The sequence below is a fragment of the Arvicola amphibius genome, chromosome 9 (genome assembly GCF_903992535.2).
Source record: "Arvicola amphibius chromosome 9, mArvAmp1.2, whole genome shotgun sequence".
In the NCBI taxonomy this organism is placed as follows: Eukaryota; Metazoa; Chordata; class Mammalia; order Rodentia; family Cricetidae; genus Arvicola; species Arvicola amphibius.
The window spans coordinates 70,658,942-70,678,780 of NC_052055.2; the positions used below are offsets into that span (position 1 = coordinate 70,658,942).

General features: G+C 43.3%; 1 long non-coding RNA gene and 2 other non-coding genes across 5 annotated transcripts in view; 1 reads left to right on the plus strand and 2 right to left on the minus strand.

Annotated features, from left to right (window-relative positions):
* Nucleotides 1–4,726: 4,726 nt before the first annotated feature.
* Nucleotides 4,727–19,839, minus strand: part of LOC119823309 — a 30,679-nt gene continuing 15,566 nt past the window's right edge. For 2 of the 3 annotated variants that reach the window (XR_005286931.1, XR_005286932.1), the window contains 2 exons: nt 11,785–11,933; nt 4,727–4,902 (listed from right to left, as the gene is read on the minus strand). This is a non-coding gene — a long non-coding RNA (uncharacterized LOC119823309). Of the gene's footprint in view, nt 4,903–11,784; nt 11,934–19,335; nt 19,494–19,839 lie in introns of those variants that run through there. The other variant, XR_005286933.1, reaches the window with a different exon arrangement.
* LOC119824079 lies at nt 8,224–8,330 on the minus strand. Its single transcript, XR_005287021.1, has one exon. It is a non-coding gene; the product is annotated as a U6 spliceosomal RNA (small nuclear RNA).
* LOC119824124 lies at nt 11,777–11,936 on the plus strand. Its single transcript, XR_005287057.1, has one exon. It is a non-coding gene; the product is annotated as a U1 spliceosomal RNA (small nuclear RNA).

Here is a 19,839-nt window from a genome sequence, read left to right on the forward strand (position 1 = left end):
CACTGTTAGGAGTTCCACAAGAACACCAAGCTACACAACCATACCTATATGCAGAGAGCTTAGCTAACACCGATGCAGGCTCCTCGATGGATTGCTTCACCTTCTGTGAGCCCCTATGAGCCCTGCTTAGTTCCTGTGGTGTCATTGACCCCTCTGATTCCTACAACCCTTTCTCGTTTTCCATCGGGTTCCTGGAGCTCTGCCTAATGTTTGGCTGTTAGTCCGTATGCTATGAATATGTTTTATTACCATTGGCTAATAAAGATACTGCTTTGGCGTATGGCAGGGCAGAATAGAACTAGGCAGGAAAACTAAACTGAATGCAGGGAGAAAGGAAGCAGAGTCAGGCAGACACCATGTAGCCACCAAAGAAGCAAGATGTGAGGTAATAAACCATGAACTCCATGGTAAAATATAAAATAATAGAAATGGGTTAATTTAAGATGTAAGAGTTAGTTAGGAATACACCTGAGCCATTGGCTAAACAGTATTATAATTAATATAGTTTTTGTGTGATTATTCAGGCCTGGGTGACCGGGAAACAAAAGCACAGTTTCCATTTACATAATGACACCCAAGGTTCAGCAATGTACATCTACATAAAGTCTTAAAAATTATAAAAAGGGGGGGCTTCTAGACCCACAAAAATGGGACTCAATTAGAGCTTATTGGTGGCTGCATATTTTCAGATAGACTCTGTTTGCAGGCGGCAAGCAGAGGCACGGCTTCTTTAAGAAACGGCTTCCTGGTTCTTACTGGTGGCAAGAACAGCTCTGGCTCTCCTGGGAGGTCCACTACAGAGCACTCAATGGGGTCTGTGAGCAGAGCGCTACAAGTTGCTCAATGATGACATAGACCTGCTGTGTCCCTGGAGCTGGGGTGGTGAACATGACACCTCTGCTGTGTAGGACAGGGTGGAGCCAACAGGCAAAGCCACAGCGTTAGTCCTAGCTATGCCTGCTTAGCATTTAAAAAAAAAGCTATCCTGACCAGAAAATGATCACAGATACACAGTAAGACAGATTGAGACAAAAAAAGACCTCTGAATGGGTCACAGTGTTAGATAAATGTACATGAACTAAGGAGAGGGAGAAGAAAGAGTACAGACAGTCAAAGATTGAAAGAGCAAAGATAATAAAATATTAAAAGTAAGAGAATAAAAAATAAGCCACGTTAGCCAGGCAGTGGTGCATGCCTTTAATCCCAGCACTCGGGAGGCAGAGGCAGGCAGATCTCTGTGAGTTCGAGGCCAGCCTGGTCTACAAGAGCTAGTTCCAGGACAGGCTCCAAAGCCACAAAGAAACCCCTGTCTCAAAAAAACAAAAAAGGGGGGCTGGAGAGATGGCTCAGTGGTTAAGAGCACTGCCTGTTCTTCTAAAGGTCATGAGTTCAATTCCCAGCAACCACATGGTGGCTCACAACCATCTGTAAAGAGATCTGGTGCCCTCTTCTGGCCTGCAGGCACACATGCAGACAGAATACTGAGAATTTATTATGTACTGTATACATAATAAATAAATAAATCTTTTAAAAAAAAGAAAAAAGGAAAACACACAGAGAATCTGGGTTATGTGTGTTATTTAAATTAACTGCTGAAAAACATTTGATTCTGGGGTCTGCTAAGCTAAACCAACGTATATATTTTAAAGCTATCTTGACTTCAAAAATTATGTCAAAAAATATGTTACTTTAGAGAAGAGACTTTTGTTTTTGTTTCCACAGAAGAAGAAAAGCTATGGATATCATAAAAATTGATAAATATTCCATTTGAATTAGGCAGCGGTGGCACATGTCTTTAATCCCAGCACTCAGGAGGTAGAGGCAGGCAGATCTCAGTGAGTTCAAAACCAGCCTGGTCTACAGAGTGAGTTCTAGGACAGGCTCCATAGCCACTGAGAAACCCTGTCTCAAAAAAAAAAAAAAAAGATTTGATTTGAACAAGAGACACCTCTTAATTAGAAAGGATGATAGTTTATCAAACATCATGGCCTTTTAATCTGAACTAACCTATAAAACTAACAAAAGCTTTTCATTTGATCAACTACAATTTTCCAAAAGAGAATCTCCCCAAAATTAGAATTGGGGAAGGGTATTTTTCTATCTTTTCAGAAGAATAAAGGATTCAGCTAAAGAATCTGAAGACCACTGGACAAATTAGACATCTGAAGAGAAGGTACAAATCATCCAGAAAAAAAAGTCTCAAGAAAAAGAATAAATTGGCCTATTGGTATATCACATTTCCAACAGAGGAAATTTTCATAAATCTTCCAAAATATTTGAATCTGCTATTCTCTACAGATATATAACATAAATGGTCTTTTTGTAGTCCCAGTCCAACTAAGGATTAAAGCTGGCTTTGTAGTTGGAGTTTGGCTCTCTCCTTCTCTAAACCCAAGCATGCTTGTTAAAGTGAAATTCAAAATCTCTGTTTCGTGTCAGAAAATCCACCTGATATGGGAAAGAAGCAAGACAAAATTTTAAGGACTCTTTTATTGCTACTAATCTCATAATCCTTTGGTTTTATATTGATCCTTTGACAGCTTTTCTTAAGATATAAGATTAATATATATATATATATAATGTAATACATTAATATATATACATTAAACTTTTTGTCATGATATTAATGGTCATATAGAGTACCAACTAATTCTAGAAAAAGGTTTCATCTACCTTCCTGTACATGATTTTGTGTTTGAGTCACTATCAGTTTTCTGCAGTGAATCATGAGCATGCCTAACAGTCACCTTTGAAGTCTCCATAAGGAGGATGGAGCCCCACAACAACTCCTGCAGGACTATGATAACACTACTAGGATGAAAACACCACCTAAGGATCAGCTTTGGACTACAAACTGCTCAGAACGATTTCGAGGTGGCTGACTGAGATGATGCAGACAGACTACTCTAGCCAGGACTTGAGACAAGTCCTGCACTTTCCCATTATGCAGAGACTGGACAAAAAAATCACACAGCTACCTCTCCCAGAACTTGACAATTAACCCCAAATTTTCTTCTCAGGATCCCCTAAAGATACCATCGCCCCAGACAGCAGGAAGTAATTTAAGAATACGATGACCACATTGCCAAGGTAGGGTGAGTAGTGTTTGGTCATTCAATGGATTATGGATAATTGTCATTGTTTAGGGATATATATATATATATATATATATATATATATATATTAAACTTTTTGTCATAATATTAATGGTCATATAGAGTATAACTAATTCTAGAAAAAGGTTTCATCTACCTTCCTGTATATGATTTTGTGTTTACCAAATGTTACGGGTAATGGTCAGGAAAAAAGTTAAAGGAACTTAGATTCAAGGTTCTTGTTTTGAAAAGAAAAAAGGGGGTATAGATATGTTAAGATAAAAAGGTAGATTATTGAATCTACTTTTAAAAAGCAACTACTATATTCCAATACATGGGACATGTGGAGAGACTAAGTTTGAAAAGTTGCTTAAAATAAAGGCTTTTTGCTTTTACAAAAAAAAGCAACTACTAGTTTTCAATTAATTTAACAATGTAATATGAATTTCTAGTCTTTGAAAAATTATTATTACCAACTGTTTAGGATAATCAGGAAGTGTAGGTTTGTAGTTAGTCCCTTAGTATGATAGAACTCATGGCCATACTAGGTATATTTTCAAGGTCAAAGATATATTTTAGACAAACAGGTCATCTTCAAACACTTCAGAGATCTACATAATATGGCACTTAAGATGCTTTAACCTAGTTTCTTTCTTATGACAATGAGATAGGTCTGTTCCTGGCAACACCAATCTAATTCAGAGAAGATAATGGGCATCAAAGAAACTCCACATGGAGTTTACTTTCTTTGTGGTAAAAGTAAGCCACTGGGCAAGAAAATGCCCTTGCCTCAACTGCTGATAGTATGCTGTTGTAGGAGCCTGCTTGTTTGTTCCTGACTGCTCAGTCCTGAAATAATTACACAGAAACCATATTATTTGCAATACTGTTTGGCCAATAGTTTAAGCATATTTCTGACTAAATCATATCTTAAATTAACCCATTTCCATTAATCTGTGTATCACCACGAGGCTGTGGTTTACTGGGTAAAGTTCCCATGTCTGTCTCCGATGGGCCTACATGGCTTCTCACTGACTCTGTCTCCTTTCTCCCAGCATTCAGTTTAGTTTTCCCTGTCTAGCTCTATTCTGCCCTATCACAGGCCTCAAACAGCTTCTTTATTAACCAATGATATTCACAGCATACAGAGGGGAATCCCACATCACCTCTCCTTTTCTGTTTAAATAAAAAGAAAGGTTTTAGCTTTAACATAATAAAATTACATATAATAAAACAGGTATTAAGCAAGAATTGCAGTTACAATATGTACATCTACTTTATCTTTTATCATAACTAAGGACAACTATAACAATATATATTCAACTTCATCAGAGACTCCAGAAGGATATAATATTACCTAAATAAACAGGAAGTGCATTGTAGGCAACTTTCAAATCTCTAGAATTGACAGAGACATCTCGCTGCCTGGATAGTCACCAAAAGTTCTTCTGTATTGTTGAGGCATTCAGTCTTCAGCCCACAGGCACAAAGTATCAGGCAGATTTTTCCATGAAGCAGGAAATTTGAAAATCTGTTCTGCCTTCTAATGGCAAAGTCCATCGATTACTTTCTTCTGTGTCCTGTAGAATGTCTGGCAGACTCTTTCATGAAGCAGGATCCCTGAAGGACCATCTCACCGTTAGGCAAGTTCAGCAGTCATTTCTCTGAGGGTCCTGCTTGTCCAGTTCATATCGCATAGCACCAAGCAGTCCAGGCAAGAGCAGTTTCTTGCCCAAATGGCTATCAAAGTCATCAAGAGGATAAGGAGACTCTTCGATGTCCATCATCTTCATGAAGTAGATTGGTGCTGCCAGGAGTAGATATGTCTCATTGTCATGAAAAGTCCTAAGTTCTTAAAACATTTTAAATGCCACATATTGTTATTCTTTGAAAGATCTGAAGAATATATATCCATCTGAAATATATTTGTATACATCTAGAAAACCTAACTAACATGACTACAAGCTTGTCTATTGTAGATGATATCTATTAACCTGTATTTTTAATTATGCATTACATTTTTAAATGAGCTGCACAAACACAATATCTTAATCAAGAGCAGAAATACACATATAACAAAATTGACCTAAAATTTGTATCAATAGACCAAAATTCATACCAATGAAAATCTCAATAGCATATCCCCTTTTAAATGTAAACAATCGTTTATAGACAATATTTGGTAATATGGACATAGCTCTCTCTAAACTGCTTTCTGCTTTTTGTTGGGTGGAGTATTTTGGGGGATGTTCATGGTAACCTTTCAGAGTGTCTTGGTGCATCAAACCACATTAGTCTGGATGAATTCCATAGGTTCTTATCCTCTGTGGAAATAAAAGAAGAGCCTCTTTCCAAAGCAACAAATTCTTGGACTCAAATTCTGAAGTCAAGATACCATTATGTTGGTTTAACTTAGCAGCCCATACAATGAAATGTCTCTCTGTACTCAGTTCCCACACAGTCAAAAAATTCAAAGAAAACACAATAATACACATAATCCAGACTCTATGTTCCATCTTTACACAGCTTATTCTTCTTTCCTTCTTCTTCTCTCTCCCAAACCTACGTACATTTATCCAATACCATGACCCATTTAGAGGTCTTTTTCATCTGGATATGTTGTTATTGAATATCTGTAATTATATTTTGACCAGCATTTCTTAAAATGCTTAGTGTCCTTACTAAGACTAAGGCTGCATTTCCTTTTGGCTCTGCCCAGGCCAGCATGGTGGGGTGGAGGTTTGTTTAGCACAAGTCATACTCATAGGCCCATTTTCAAGCACACAGCAGGTCTATGTTGCCATTAAGCAAGTTGTAGCACTCAGCTCACAGACCCCATTTAAATGATCCATAGCCGGACCTCTCAAAAGTGTCAGAGTTCATGCTGACAGTACAGCCGCTGTTTCAAAACTGCGTGGTGTGTTTGTTTGCTACCACTGAGTCAGGAAGACCTCTCTTTTTTTGTTTGTTTGCTTTTTGTTTTTTTAAGAAAAGGTTTCTCTGTAGCTTTGGTGCTTGTCCTGGAACTAGCTCTTGTAGACCAGGCTGGCCTCAAACTTACAGAGATCTGCCTGCCTCTGCCTCCTGAGTGCTGAAATTAAATGTGTGAACCACCACCGCTTGCTAGGAAGAATTTTCTTAAAGGAGACACAGCAAGCAAACAGAGGCCATCTGAAAAAAATGTGGCTAAACTTTGTTTTTTTTAGTGTCTAGAATTCCTTTCCAAGCCCTCTCAGGTTTTATGTTGATTTAGCTAGCACATGTTGGAGCACCAGTTTGTTGTAGGAGTCTGCTTGTTTGTTCCCGGCTGCTCAGCCCCAAAATAATCACACAGAAACCATATTATTTACAAAACTGCTTAGCCAATAGCTTAAGCATATTTCTGGCTAACTCATAACTTAACCCAACTCCATTAATCTGTGTATCGCCACAAGGCTGTGGCTTGCCAGGAAAGTTCCTATGTCTGTCTCCAGTGGGGCTACATGGCTTCTCACTGATTCTGCTTCCTTTCTCTCAGCATTCAGTTTAGTTTTCCCCACCTAGCTCTACTCGACCCTATCATAGGCCCAAACAGCTTCTTTATTAACTAATAATATTCACAGCATACAGAGGAGAATCCCACATCATGCTGTCCTAATTGGACAAGCGGGATACGAAGAAAGTGACTGCTAAACATTGTCAAGATAAGGAAGGACAGCCCTTCAGAATATCCTGCTTCACAGAAAAGTCTGTTGGATATGATAGACCTGTAGGTTGAAGATGGACACCCCTACATTGCAGAGGAACTTTGGGTGACTGTCTAGGCAGCCAGCTGTTCCTGTCATTTCTCACATTTTTTGGAATTCGCTTGCTTGCACTTCCTGTTTATTCAGTAAATATTATTTTCTTCTTGGGTCTCTAATGGAGTTGAAGACTAGGTTTTATAGTTTTCCTTGTTTACCAGATGCAGAAAGCAAATTATGATAGAAACTACATTAGGTACAAGACTTTAAACTCACAAAGATGGAATAGATATGGAGTCTTTTCTCTGAATTTGTCAAATGCAAATGGACTAGACATTGTTGATGTACTTTTGCCTGTATATATTATATATAGTTATTGTATTTACTGTATATAGTTTTTCTTACATTAGTTATAGCTTTCCTTTTTATTTTAGACAAAAAGGGAAATATAGGGATATTTTATTCATGTTTTAATAAATAAAACTTGCTTGATTATCAGAAGGGCAAAGCTAAGCCACTAGAGGTCAGGCAGAGGTGGCACACACATTTAATCCCAGGATTTGGGAGACAGAGGCAGACGGATCTCTGTGAGTTAAAGGCCACCCCATGCTACACAAGTTTAATGCAGAAACAAATCCAGGTGGTAGTGGCTCACACCTTTAAACCCACTACTAAGGAGTCACATACTTTTAATCCATGCACTAATGGGAATATAAAATGGGAGGAGAGAAAGCTAGGAGGTGGCAGTACACGCCTTTAGTCCCAGAACTCAGGAGGCAGAAGCAGGCCGATCTCTGGGAGTTCAAGGACACCGTGATCTACAAGAGCTCGTTCAGGACAGCTAGGGCTGTGACACAGAGAAACACTTCTGCGTAGTCTGCTTAGCCTTGATCACCCAGCTTGGTATAGGTAAGACTTCTCTAGTGGCTTGACTGCTTTGCTTTTCTGGTTTTTGGATTGAACCCCAGTATCTGACTCTGGGTTTTTATTATTTGTGCTACAAGTCTACATGTGCTCCCATCAGTTGCTGGATGAAGCTTCTCTGATGATGACTGGGCTAGGCACCAGTCCTTGAGTACAGCAGAATATCATTAGGAATCATTCATTGTTTCGTTTCTTGTTTCTGCCAGTTGTGTTTGGTTCTATCCTAGATCTCTGGGCCCTGACCAGTCAGTGTCAGGCACGGGTTCCCTCTCATGATGTGGGCCTCAAGTTGGCCACTCCCACAAGTTCTTCTCCACTATTGTCTGAGCACATCTTGCAGGCAGGACAAATTATAGGTTGAAGGTTTTATGGCTGGGTTAATGTCCTAGTCCCATCACCAAAAGCTTTGCCTGGTTACAGAAGATGGCTGGTTCAGGTTGTGTATCCTCCATTACTAGGAGTCTTCACTAGGGTCACCCTCATAGATTCAGAAATACAGAACAAATTTGCGTGGCATCCTTGTGCGGGGGCCATGCTAATCTTCTCTTTACAGATCCAGTGTTAGCACATGTACTGCCAAAGCAGGCACCCAAGGTGAGTTTGCATTAAGCAAAATTTTATTGTTCCATCTGGCATTTCTGATCCAACAGCTCTGTAATTTTCTGGTACATAAAATCTTCTAAAATCTAAAATCTAACATTCATGCCAAATCTGTTTATTTATGAGGTTCCCGTAAACCAATACCTTTCGGTTCTGCAGGCGACTGCCCTGAGACTGTGGGCACACCTTCACCACCGCCTCCAAGCCTAGAGGCGATGCTTCTCCATAGCTACTAACAAAAATAACGAGCTGGTAGGCTTCACCTGTCTTTGACCACTAACGCTGTTTGCCATCCTTAAAATTGCTTGTATCTGTTTGATCACACGAGTGCAGCGCACCTGTGTTAAAGAAGCAGCGGGCAGTGAAGGCAGCTGTGCAATTCCAGGAGGTGAAGAGGAGTAAATGAAGCCTCTCGGTGCTGCTTATTCAACCTGAGAGGTCAGATAGGATCATCCTTTTTGATACAAACCACAGAGAGGAAAATACCCCATGATTCTACCTTTGGGACACAGAAAAATGTTTTAGTTTGGGGGGCAGTATTTTTTTGGCTTTTTGAGATAAGATCTCTCTACATGACCCTGGCTGTCCTGTAACTTACTATGTAGACCAGTCTGGCTTGGCCTCATACTCACAGAGATCTGCCTGCCTCTGCCTCCCAAGGGCTGGGATTAAAGACATGCACTACCATACCTGGTTTAAAGAGCATTTTGCTCAATCCTTTGCAGCCTTTCTTTATGGCATATTGAATTTTTAAATGATATTGTTGTGTCCACCTGTTCCATACCTGCTTTCACCAAATAATTCGTTATGAATATTTTAATTTTAAGTAGTTTTGTTTGGTTGGTTTGGGTTGGGTTTGGGTTTTGGTTTTGAAATGAGGTGAGCAGCCAGAGCCAGCTTTAGCTGCATGAGGATCACTCTGACTCCCACAGCTCCTGCCACCCCCTCCCAATGGCTAAAATTCCAGCTATAATAAACAGGATGCCTGCATGCTTGTGCGTGGTGCACACTTTAAATCCCAGCCGTCAGCCTTATCTATATCGTGAGTTCCAGACCAGCCAGTGTCTCAAAACACAAGAACAAGCAGCAAACACTTATGTGGTAATTTTTATGTATCAGTCACTATCTAAACCCAAAAATATCAACTCCTGACCTTGCACCAATTTCTTTGTCTCTCAAGGTCCCTCTTCCCTCCCTGCCCTGCTGTGTGCCCTCCTCACTAGACTAAGCTCGCCAAACCCCTGTAGCCTCTGATAGCCTCATGTTTGTTCATTGACAAGACGTTCTAGAAGGAATCATTGCTCCAGCTCTGCCTTTCCCTCTCTCTGCATAAGGATTTGCCATTAGAGTTTGTGGAATGGAAATGTCTTCCATATTTATTTATTTTAGGTTCAACCACCTGATCTGCTTTAGCCAGTGTAACATTTGTGGTCCTGGCATGAGCGCAGACCTGGACAGGAACCAGACTGGCCACCAGTTTGGTTTGACTCCTGGTCCATATTTTCACTTGGACAGGCCCACGAAGCTGATCTGAAACAATCCCAAAGCCAGAAGCAAAGCCCAGTCAGCCTGGGAGGAAGAATAAAACCTAAGCAGTTGGAACCACTTGGGTGGGGCTGCCTGCCTGTCTGCCTGCCTGTCTGCCTGCCTGTCTGTCTGTTTGCCTGTCTGTCTGTCTGCCTGCCTGTCTGTCTGCCTGCCTGCCTGCCTGCCTGCCTGCCTGCCTGCCTGCCTGCCTGTCTGTTTGTTTTCCTGTCTGTCTGTCTGTCTGTCTGTCTGCCTGCCTGCCTGCCTGCCTGCCTGTCTGTTTGCCTGTCTGTCTGTCTGCCTGTTTGCCTGTCTGTCTGCCTGCCTGCCTGCCTGCCTGCCTGCCTGCCTGCCTGCCTGCCTGCCTGTCTGTCTGGCAGCCACAACCATCTAAGAACTGATGTCTGAGGAGTCTGAAGGCTGAAGGCAGGCCGTTCCCCTCCCCATTTACATCCCCTCTCCCGTTCCCCCTCTTCTTCTCTCCCCTCCCCTTTCCTCCTGTGCCCTCTTCTTTCTCTTTTGCTCCTTTTCCTCCCTCCCTCTCTTTTTCTCTCTTTCCCCCCACCACGTTCGTTCCCTCTTAAGTTTTCCTGTATCTACTCACTTCCTGTGTCTTCCTGTCACGCTGTCCTTGGTTCTACCTCCCTCTAACCCTGCCATGGGACAGACTAGCCTTGACCCTCACCCTCAGCTATGAAGAGTCCTGTATTTTCTGCCCCCCAACACACACATGCACACACACACACATACATATACACATACACACACATGTGCATGCACACACACGCGCACACACACACCACACAGGAAGAGATCATTTACATGCTGTCTGGACTCTGATGAAAATCCTCGTACCTGGAGCTGGAGAGGCAGCCTAGTGGTTAAGAATGTGACTGCTGCTCTCCCATCCCAGGACCAGGGTTCAGTTCCCAGCACATGGGTGCTCACAACTACCTGTAACTCCCGTTCCAGAGGATCCAACACCCTCTTCTGACCTTAGGCACCAGTCAAACACGCGCAGGCAAAACATCCTATACACGTAACAAGGCATAATAATTCAATCATTGTTTTAAATCCTCTTAACTGTTCTATGGATGGCTGCCATTGTCCCCACATCACAATGAGGATAGTAAACCGGACAGGGTCACACACGATGGGGCCCTGCAGCTGGGGGCTCTGCTGGTGTGGCTCTCTAGAGCATTGTTCATTTATCGGTGCCTTTGGTGGTGGTGTTTAGATGGTTTTTCTGTTTGTTGTCATGGGTTTACCTTTGCTTGCCTTTCTTTTCTCTTAAGAATACTGAAGGGGCTGGGCAGTGGTGGCGCACGCCTTTAATCCCAGCACTTGGGAGGCAGAGGCAGGCGGATCTCTGTGAGTTTGAGGCCAGCCTGGTCTACAAGAGCTAGTTCCAGGACAGGCACCAAAAACTACAGAGAAACCCTGTCTCGAAAATAAAAAATGAAAGAAAAGAAAAGAAGAGAAACGAAATGAAACGAAAAGAAAAGAAGAAAAGAAAAGAAAAGGAGAAGAAAAGAAACTGCAGGGCTGAGTTACACAGAGAAGCCCTGTCTTGACAAACATGTGTGCTCAGGACTTGGGTCCTCGTGGATGCACAGCCCACAGTGGCTCTCTACTGAGGCATTTCCCAGCTCCAACCCTTTCTTTTTAAAAGTACTGCATCCTTTTGAGTAGGAATCTGATCTGGCTCAGTATACAGAAATTCATGTATTTCAGAAGTAAATATCATAGGACGTGGACATCTCTATGATTCAGTAGCTGTCACAGGGGACCTGAGTTCTGTTCCCAGGCTATTCTGGGTAGCCTCTAACTACATATCCTGGAGATATGACACCCTCTTTTGGCCTCTTTGATTAAACACACACTCATAACTCTTTAAAAAATGAACCCATACTTACCTGGCAGGGGAGATACCATGATCACGAAGGTGGTTTTCCCAGGGCGAGGCTTATCCAGGGCACTCTGCATCCTGACCCTGCTATTTCCCCAAATATGGGAAACTCGATTGCATAGTTTGTGATGGTGGGGTACCCATTTGTGTTCTTCCCTGATTAAAAAAAAAATTAAAAAATGAACCCAGATCTGGAAAGTTCCCTTTAGTAACTATTATCATTATTAATCATTTTTTATTAGAAAACCTATAAATGTGTGCTCTAGAAACACATAAAAGTAAAAAAGACAAAAATTATTATAATGGAATATCAAGCTGTGAAAGACTAAACACAGGGTCGAATCGTATACAGTTTGGTAACAGCCTTTTCTCCTTGATCATTAGACACTGTCAAGGTGTTTCAAGTCATTGAAGATCCTTCTACAACATTTAGGGCACAGAATCCATAACTGCTTCCTAGCCCATTAATGCAGGTCACTATCATTTATTTAGCTGTGTCTCTAGAGCTAAATGTTCAGTTACTTCAGTTATCTCTTCCTTTTAACTGTAATAGCTAAAACGCCTCTGGACATAATTAGGGAGAGAAAGACATTTACACAGATCTCTGATCGTCCCCCTAGAGCACATTTCTGTGTAATCAAAAACTATGCACATTGATAAGGTCCTTGTTTGCAGAGACAGCCAGCCTCACTCCCACTGCCCCACCAGGACGGGAGAGATGGCTCAGCAGTGAGGAGCCCTGGCTCCCCACTTCCAGAGGATCTGGGCTCACTCCCAGCGCCCACGTGGTAGTTCACCATCCTCCATCACTCCAGCTCTGGGAAAGCTGATGCCATCTTCTCCCCTCCTGGAGGACTGCGTACACATGGCACATATGCACACATACAAGCCAAACATCCATACACACAAATTAAAATCAAACCAACTTAAAGGGAGCAGAGCTTTCTTATAATTTGTTTCCATCTGGCCACTCAAAACATAGAATTTTTCACAATCTTGCTGGCATTTGTACTTCTATGCCTTGCCCCAGGGTCTTTTTTTGTCGTGACCTTTAACCCTTCCTCTAGATGTTTAACATAGAAGCAGCAAGGGTTTCCCCCATGTCTTATTTTAACTAGACTTTTTACAAATGGATTTTCTAGTAGTCAAAGTTAACCTGTTTTTACACTTATGCTATCTACCATTTGTGTTATATTTAGAAAGATGTTTTTCACAAGAACACCACGTAAATATGCATAGGCCTGTTTGCCCACACATGAGTCATGAGAGAGGATGTTAACCTAATTTATTTTCTAGTTTCAACTTCGTCATAGGATCTTTTTTCCAGGGTGGATATATGAATTCAGCTTTTTGAGTATTGAAGTAGCAAGAACAATGTTGGTACCCCAAAAGCATCTGAGGCAGGAATTGGGAAGTAGAAGAACCATGTTTGTACCCCCAAAACTTCCAAGGCAGTGACTGGGAGGTCGGGTTTCTTTGTGGCTCTGCTGACCATCAGCACACTGGAAATCACATGTCACTACTCCCTGAATACACCTGTGGTGCGCACTCACCTAGAAATAGGGAAATTTTTAAGAAGTTTTATTTGAGGGAAGGGTTCCGTCACCTGAAATTCTTTCCCTTTCTTCTGTCAAGCACCCTGCTAGCCTTTTGTCATTGTTTGTTTTGTCCATCTGTCTGTCTTGTTTTTGAGATGGGGTCTGTATCAGTTACTTTTCTGCTGCTGTGACAAGAGTCTGTGGCCAAAAGCAACACAAGGCAGATTTCCTCTGACTCCGTCCTCTGGGGCTTCCCGAGAGCTGGATGTCTGCAATGGTGAGAAGGTATGGCAGAGGAGCCTGAGATGAGATCACATCCCAGCCACACTGGAAGCAGAGAGAGCAAGCAGGAAGTAGGCTGAGGCTGCAAATCCCCCAAGCTCTCCCCAGTGATGTGTGTGCTTCCTTCTACAAAGCTCCCCCTGCCAGAGGCTCCTCCACCAAGGCTTCCAGCAGAGGACCAAGCGTTCAGGTACATGGCCTATGATATATTTGTGGTGGTGGGAGACTCACTCAAACCACCAGAGGTTACACTGCGCTGCCCAAGTTGGTCTCAAATTCCTACGCTCACTCTGATCCTCTTGTCTTGTCCTCCTAAGCAGCCTGGTAACCAGAACATGCCACCAAGCCCAGCTGCCCTACTATCTTGCCAAAACTAAGTTAATTTTTTTTTTCTGGCTGTGGGACTTATGGACTAAAATGGGAGACATCCAAGGCCAACTGAGACAAAAAGGCATCCCTGTGGCCATCAGACTCCCCCAGCTGTGTGGGAGACAAGTGTAGCTCACACAGGGATTCTGGTCTGCGGGTGGAGTAACCGTTGGTGCTCTGGTGAGGGTGTGTGTGTGCCAAAATGTCCTCTAGATCATGAAGAGAGGCTGGTTTGGGCCCTAGGGAGTTGGTTCAGCCAGTGAAGTGTTTGCCATGCAAGCAGAGGACCTGAGTTTGGATCTCAGTCCACACATAAAGAGCCCAGAATTGCTTACAACCGCAGTCTCTCGCGGGTAGGGCAGAGACAGGAGGATCCGTGAGGTCCTCTGGCCAGTCAGTCAAGCCAGGTGAGCTCCAGAGTGGGGGATGGGTCCTATCTGAAACTACGGGAAGGTAGGAGGCTGATGGGATGGCATGTGTAGAAAGGTGCTTGCTACCAACTCTGATCACCTGAGTTGAATCCCCGAAACCCAATTGGTGGAAGAAGACGCTGACTCTCACAAGTTCTCCTGGGAAGTGCTGTGTGGCATGCGGGGCCTACAGACATGCATGCACATTTACACCTGCACTGTTGCACATGCACCCACAGACACACATACACACCATAAGTAAGTAAAAATAAATAAATGAATAAATAAAATAATGCAATTGAAGAAGACACTTGATGTCTGCCTCTGGTCTCCACAGGCACACACAGTGCACACATGACTATCTATCCACACATAAGAACACGTGTGCAAAGAAAGAAGGCTGCTCAAACTGAAGAGCGGAGGACTTGAACTAGACTGAAGAACTGGAAGGTCTGTTATGAGGTGGGGTTCCAGATCTGAATGATCAGAGAAGTATGACAGGAAGAGATGATTGATAGCACCCAGCTACCAGCCTGCTACAACGGAGTCCAGGTACCACAGAGAGAAGGGTGCTTGGCAACCAGAATCACGATGGACACGGAGCATCTCCTTAGGGTGTCAACCATGAAGTTTCCAAGAGTGAACAATTAGGAAAGGGAGTGAGCACTGCGAGGCTTCTCCTAAAGCCTCAGTGAGGGCCACCGGCAGGGTTCTGTGGGTAAGGCGCTTGCCACCAAGCCTGACGACCTGTGGAAGGAGAGAATCAACTCCCACAAGCCGTCCTCTGTACTCTGTGTTCATGCACACAAAATAAATAAATCAAATTTTAAAGACCTTAAGGCACTCACAGAACAATGTGGAAATCTTGCAACCAGCGTGTTGCTCCCTCCCTTCAGCTGCCCGAGCACCAGGGCTAAATTTAGTATGGGGCATTATAGAGAGGCAGCTCCCACTGACTTCTGCCACTTCCTCCGGCTGGGCATTGTTCTTTTATTTCCTGAAATATCTTACTTTGCATTTCTTAAGAAAAAATACTACCCCAAAGATGCATTGGGATAAAATTAGCTCATGAAGAAAAATGTAAAGATGAAAGCAAAGATTCCTGCAATTGCTCTCAGTTTAACTGACTGTTGCTTTCCTGTGTTCTCTCCCACTCGCGGGGACCCACTGACTTTTTCTGTCTGGAAACTGAACTGTGCATGTTTTCTTTGGAGGAGGGTGAGTTATGAGGATTTCACTGTGCAGCCCAACACAGCATGGCACAGAACGTAAAATCTTCCTACCTCAGCCTCTAAGTGCTGGAATCTCAGGTGTGTGGGGGCTAAGTTGGAACTTCAGCTCCCTCTTGCAAGGTCTGAGAAGTCCCATTCCTGTCTCTCCAAACCCTGCCTACCCAAAGAATCTCTGAACAAAGGGAAGGCACCAAAAAGCCCAATTCTGAATTCTTGGCAGCTACAGCAGCTCCTCCCCTAAAGTTGCCAGACACCCAAGTCCCCACGTACGGTGTTCAGCTTTTGACCATACTTGGCCACAAACCATCATCACCCCTTACCTATAACCTGTATAATCTCCCTGCTTTAGTTCAGGTGTGTGTCTCCTCTGGCCTCCATCTCTGGGACTGGAGAATCTGTCTGGGAGTTGTTTTGCTCCAATAAACCTGTTGATATACATTTTCAACAGGTTTCAGGGGGACAGAAAACCTATTAGTGTATACAGATGACCACAGAGGCCAAAGGAGGGCATCAGATCCCCTGGAGCTGGAATTACAGGCAGTCTGCAGGTTGCCATATGTGGGTGCTAAAAACGAAACTCTGGTCCTCTGTATGACCAGCAAGTGCCCTTAACTTATGAGCCCTCTTCCCTAAGTTTTTTTTGGGGGGTTACACATTTAGAGATTAAAAGGAAGGTCCCAAAGCCTCATGTGGAGATACACGCCTTTAACCCCAGCACTCGGGGGACAGAGGCAGGCAGGTCTCTCTGTGAGTTCGAGGCCAGCCTGGCCTACAGAGCTAGTTCCAGGACATCGAAAGCTAATAGTGAGCCTTGCATTAAAAAGAGGGGGAGGGGGAATCCTGGAATCCAGTTGCCTAGGTTCAAATCCTTTCTTTTCTTCTCTCTCTCTCTCTCTCTCTCTCTCGTTTTTTTTTTTTTGTTTTGTTTTTTGGTTTTTTGTTTTTTGTTTTTCGAGACAGGGTTTCTCTGTGTAGCTTTGGAACCTATCCTGGAACTAGCTCTTGTAGACCAACCAGGCTGACCTCGAACTCCAAGATCTGCCTGCCTCTGCCTCCAGAATGCTGGGCTTAAAGGGTGTTTGTCACCACTGCCCAGCTCAGCTCTTTTCCTTGCTTCTCCGAACGGTCATTCTCATCCGAAGACAGGAATGACAACGATATCTACAGGGTCAGATTGTCCAGGAGCTTCTACTTGCATACCCGACGGGCTTAGCCCAGCTTCTGACTTAGAATAGTTGCTTTCTCCAAAAACATTGGGCCAATTTTCATTCATTTGGGGTAAAAATCAAGTCCCCTGCGCATATATATATGGGGGGTATCTGATAGGATTTAACTATCTCTTACGGGAGTTTTGAAAATGGTAACGCACTAGGCTAACAGCTATAATTTACACACACTATATGAACAGTTTCTCCTGAGGACTTATTGTCCCAAGCAATTTCCGTCCCCCTAGTGGCCCAGAGGCTGACTGACAGTCTTTAACCCAGTGACAGATTGACCTTGGCCAGTAAGTCTAACATTGAGAGACAACAAACTTGTCCTTTCAAAAAAAAGGGAAACTGAGCCCTCACTCAGTCTCTTGCTCCTCGTGTGTGTGTGTGTGTGTGTGTGTGTGTGTGTGTGTGTGCGATTAACTAAAGAAAAAGAGACCATACAGCAAGGAGGGTTCATAAGAGGGGCTAGGAGAGGGAAAGTGGAGGGGAATGATGTAATTATGCCTTAATTTAAAAACATTTAAAACAGGGCGGTGGTGGCACACAGCTGTAATCCCAGCACTCGAGGCAGAGGCAGGTGGATCTCTGTGAGTTCAATGCCAGCCTGATCTACAAAGTAAGTTCCAAAACAGCGAGGGCTACACAGAGAGAAACCCTGATCAAAAAAGAAAAAAAAAACTAACAAACAAAAAGTTTAAGGTGGGTTGAGCCTCAAAGAACCATGGAGGCTGTCCTCCAATACCACACACACACACACACAGAGAGAGAGAGAGAGAGAGAGAGAGAGAGAGAGAGAGAGAGAGAGAGAGAGAGAGAGAGAGAGAGAGAATGAGAAAATACAGGAAAATAGAAGAGGTGGTCCACACCTATAATCTCAGCTCTAAGAAGTGGAGGCAGGAGAATCAAATGTTTAATATTATCCTCAGATGCATAGCCTGTTGGAGGTCAGTCTGGGCTATGTGAGACCCTGTCTAAAAAACACCAACTATATAAACAATAAATAAGTAAATAAACAAACAAACACAAAAGGGGAAAATATAAGAAAATAGGGCAAAGGAAAGGGGACAGTCATGTGGTGATTATCCACAAAGTGGCTGCCCCACCACACACACACACACACCTGCGGCTATTTGGTATGATCTCCGGGAATTTTGTGATGTAGAACACCAGGTCCTACCTCCTGGAGACTGGGATTTAATTGGCCTGGTGCACCTGTGGGATTTTCTTTTCCACTTTCCAGCACAATTCACACCCAAGAAAAGAACCATATTCTAGAACAATAAATCTCCCGGGCCACTGTGCACACCAACCATGTGGAGATCTAATTGTCATAAAAACTCTGGTTCAGGGAGTCTGGAGTGGGGTCCTGATCGCATGCCTCTGTCAAGCTCCAGGGTGGTAAGCATGCTGCAGCCCAGCCAGCATGCCATTAAGGTTGCACACATAGGCCCTCAAGATGGCTCAGTGTTGCCAAGCTTGGTGATGGGTTCCCTGGGACCCACATGGTGGGAGAAAGAGCAAGCTCCTTCCTGGGACCCACATGGTGGGAGAGAAGACCAACTCCTTCATGGTGTCTTCTTGTGTTCACAGCAGTACCATGACACACACATACTATTATGCCTAGATCACAGAGTCCCCAGAAATCCAACCAGGAGACCAAGTCCTATGTGAAAACAAAGAGCCATCATTCTTATTCAAGTTTGAACTCTCTGCGTGTCCAGTGAATTGCACAGTTGGAGAGCCCCAGCTCAGCTGGGGTGGGGTTTTTACAAAAGCAGAGATTGGGGTGAGGGATCTCTAAGGTTCAGGACCCCTGAGTGGCTGACATTTGTCTAGGGGTGTCCTGGTGAAAAGCGATGGGTGTGTGCTGACATGTGATCCTGTCTACAATGGTTGGAACGTTGGGAATGTCCTTTGGATGGTTTGAACTGTTCCTGGGTGGTCTCAGTTTGTGGTCTTCCTTGGAATCAGGTATCGTCTTAGGGTAAACTACTGAGACTCAGGCCTCTATTGAGCTTGTCATGACTGGGTCCTATATTCCCCCTTCACAGGACCCAATCATGGGTCTACCTGCCCATGGGTTTAAGGGGACAGTACTGGGACCTAAGAACCTTAGGTAACAGAATTTTCTAGGGCAGTGGCTATCCTCTGCTAACAGGCCCTATAGCTCTGAACTTTGGGTACAACCAAATTGTAATTATAATCCATAATGTCTTCTTTGACTCTGTGGTTCTGCATAAAGAACCAGTGTCTTTTATAGAACCATTTTAGTTAATAAATCCTTTAATTGACAACTCTGAGCCTATTTTCCTGGTATATCAATGGGCATCATAGGTAGTCATTTTGTCCCTCATGCCAGGGACTTCCCCCTTGTCTCAGCATTTCAACCTGTTCTGGGCAGGGAGCATGGGATGATGAGTTCTTTTCTGTAACTACTGCATGCTGACATTGGAGCATTGTTATCAGGGCCCAAGAAGGCTGAAAGGCTAGCCAAAGGCAAGGAGGGAACTCAGGAAATGGGGCATTTATCAGAGACATCTGGTTCACTGAGTGCACTGAAGAGACAGGTAACATTCACATCAGCTGGACTGGTCCACATCCACTTTCAGCAAGTCCAGGGCTCACAGTCATTTGGAGCAGGTCATAGTCAGCAGCTGATGCTTGAATGTATCTGCCAGCCAAGTGGAAACCCGTTGAGACAAGTTAAAATGAGAAACAGCAGTTAAAATTTATGAACTTAGAGGAAAATATTACATTTGAAACTTTCAGGAAGGGGAGGAGTCCCAAGACCAGGGGAGAGAAAAATACCATCCTCAGGTGAAGACAGGTGGGGAAACATAGGCTGTGCTTATCTGGAATCCTTTTGACCTGTGAGAAGTGGATCCAGGGTTTGGTTTTGTTTTGTTTTGAAGCCTGTATGAATTTTTATTTTACAAAGTACATAAAAGTTTTAGATGCATTAGTGTCAACAGTCCTATACTGAAATCCACATTGCAGAAGAAAGCAGGTGATGGGTG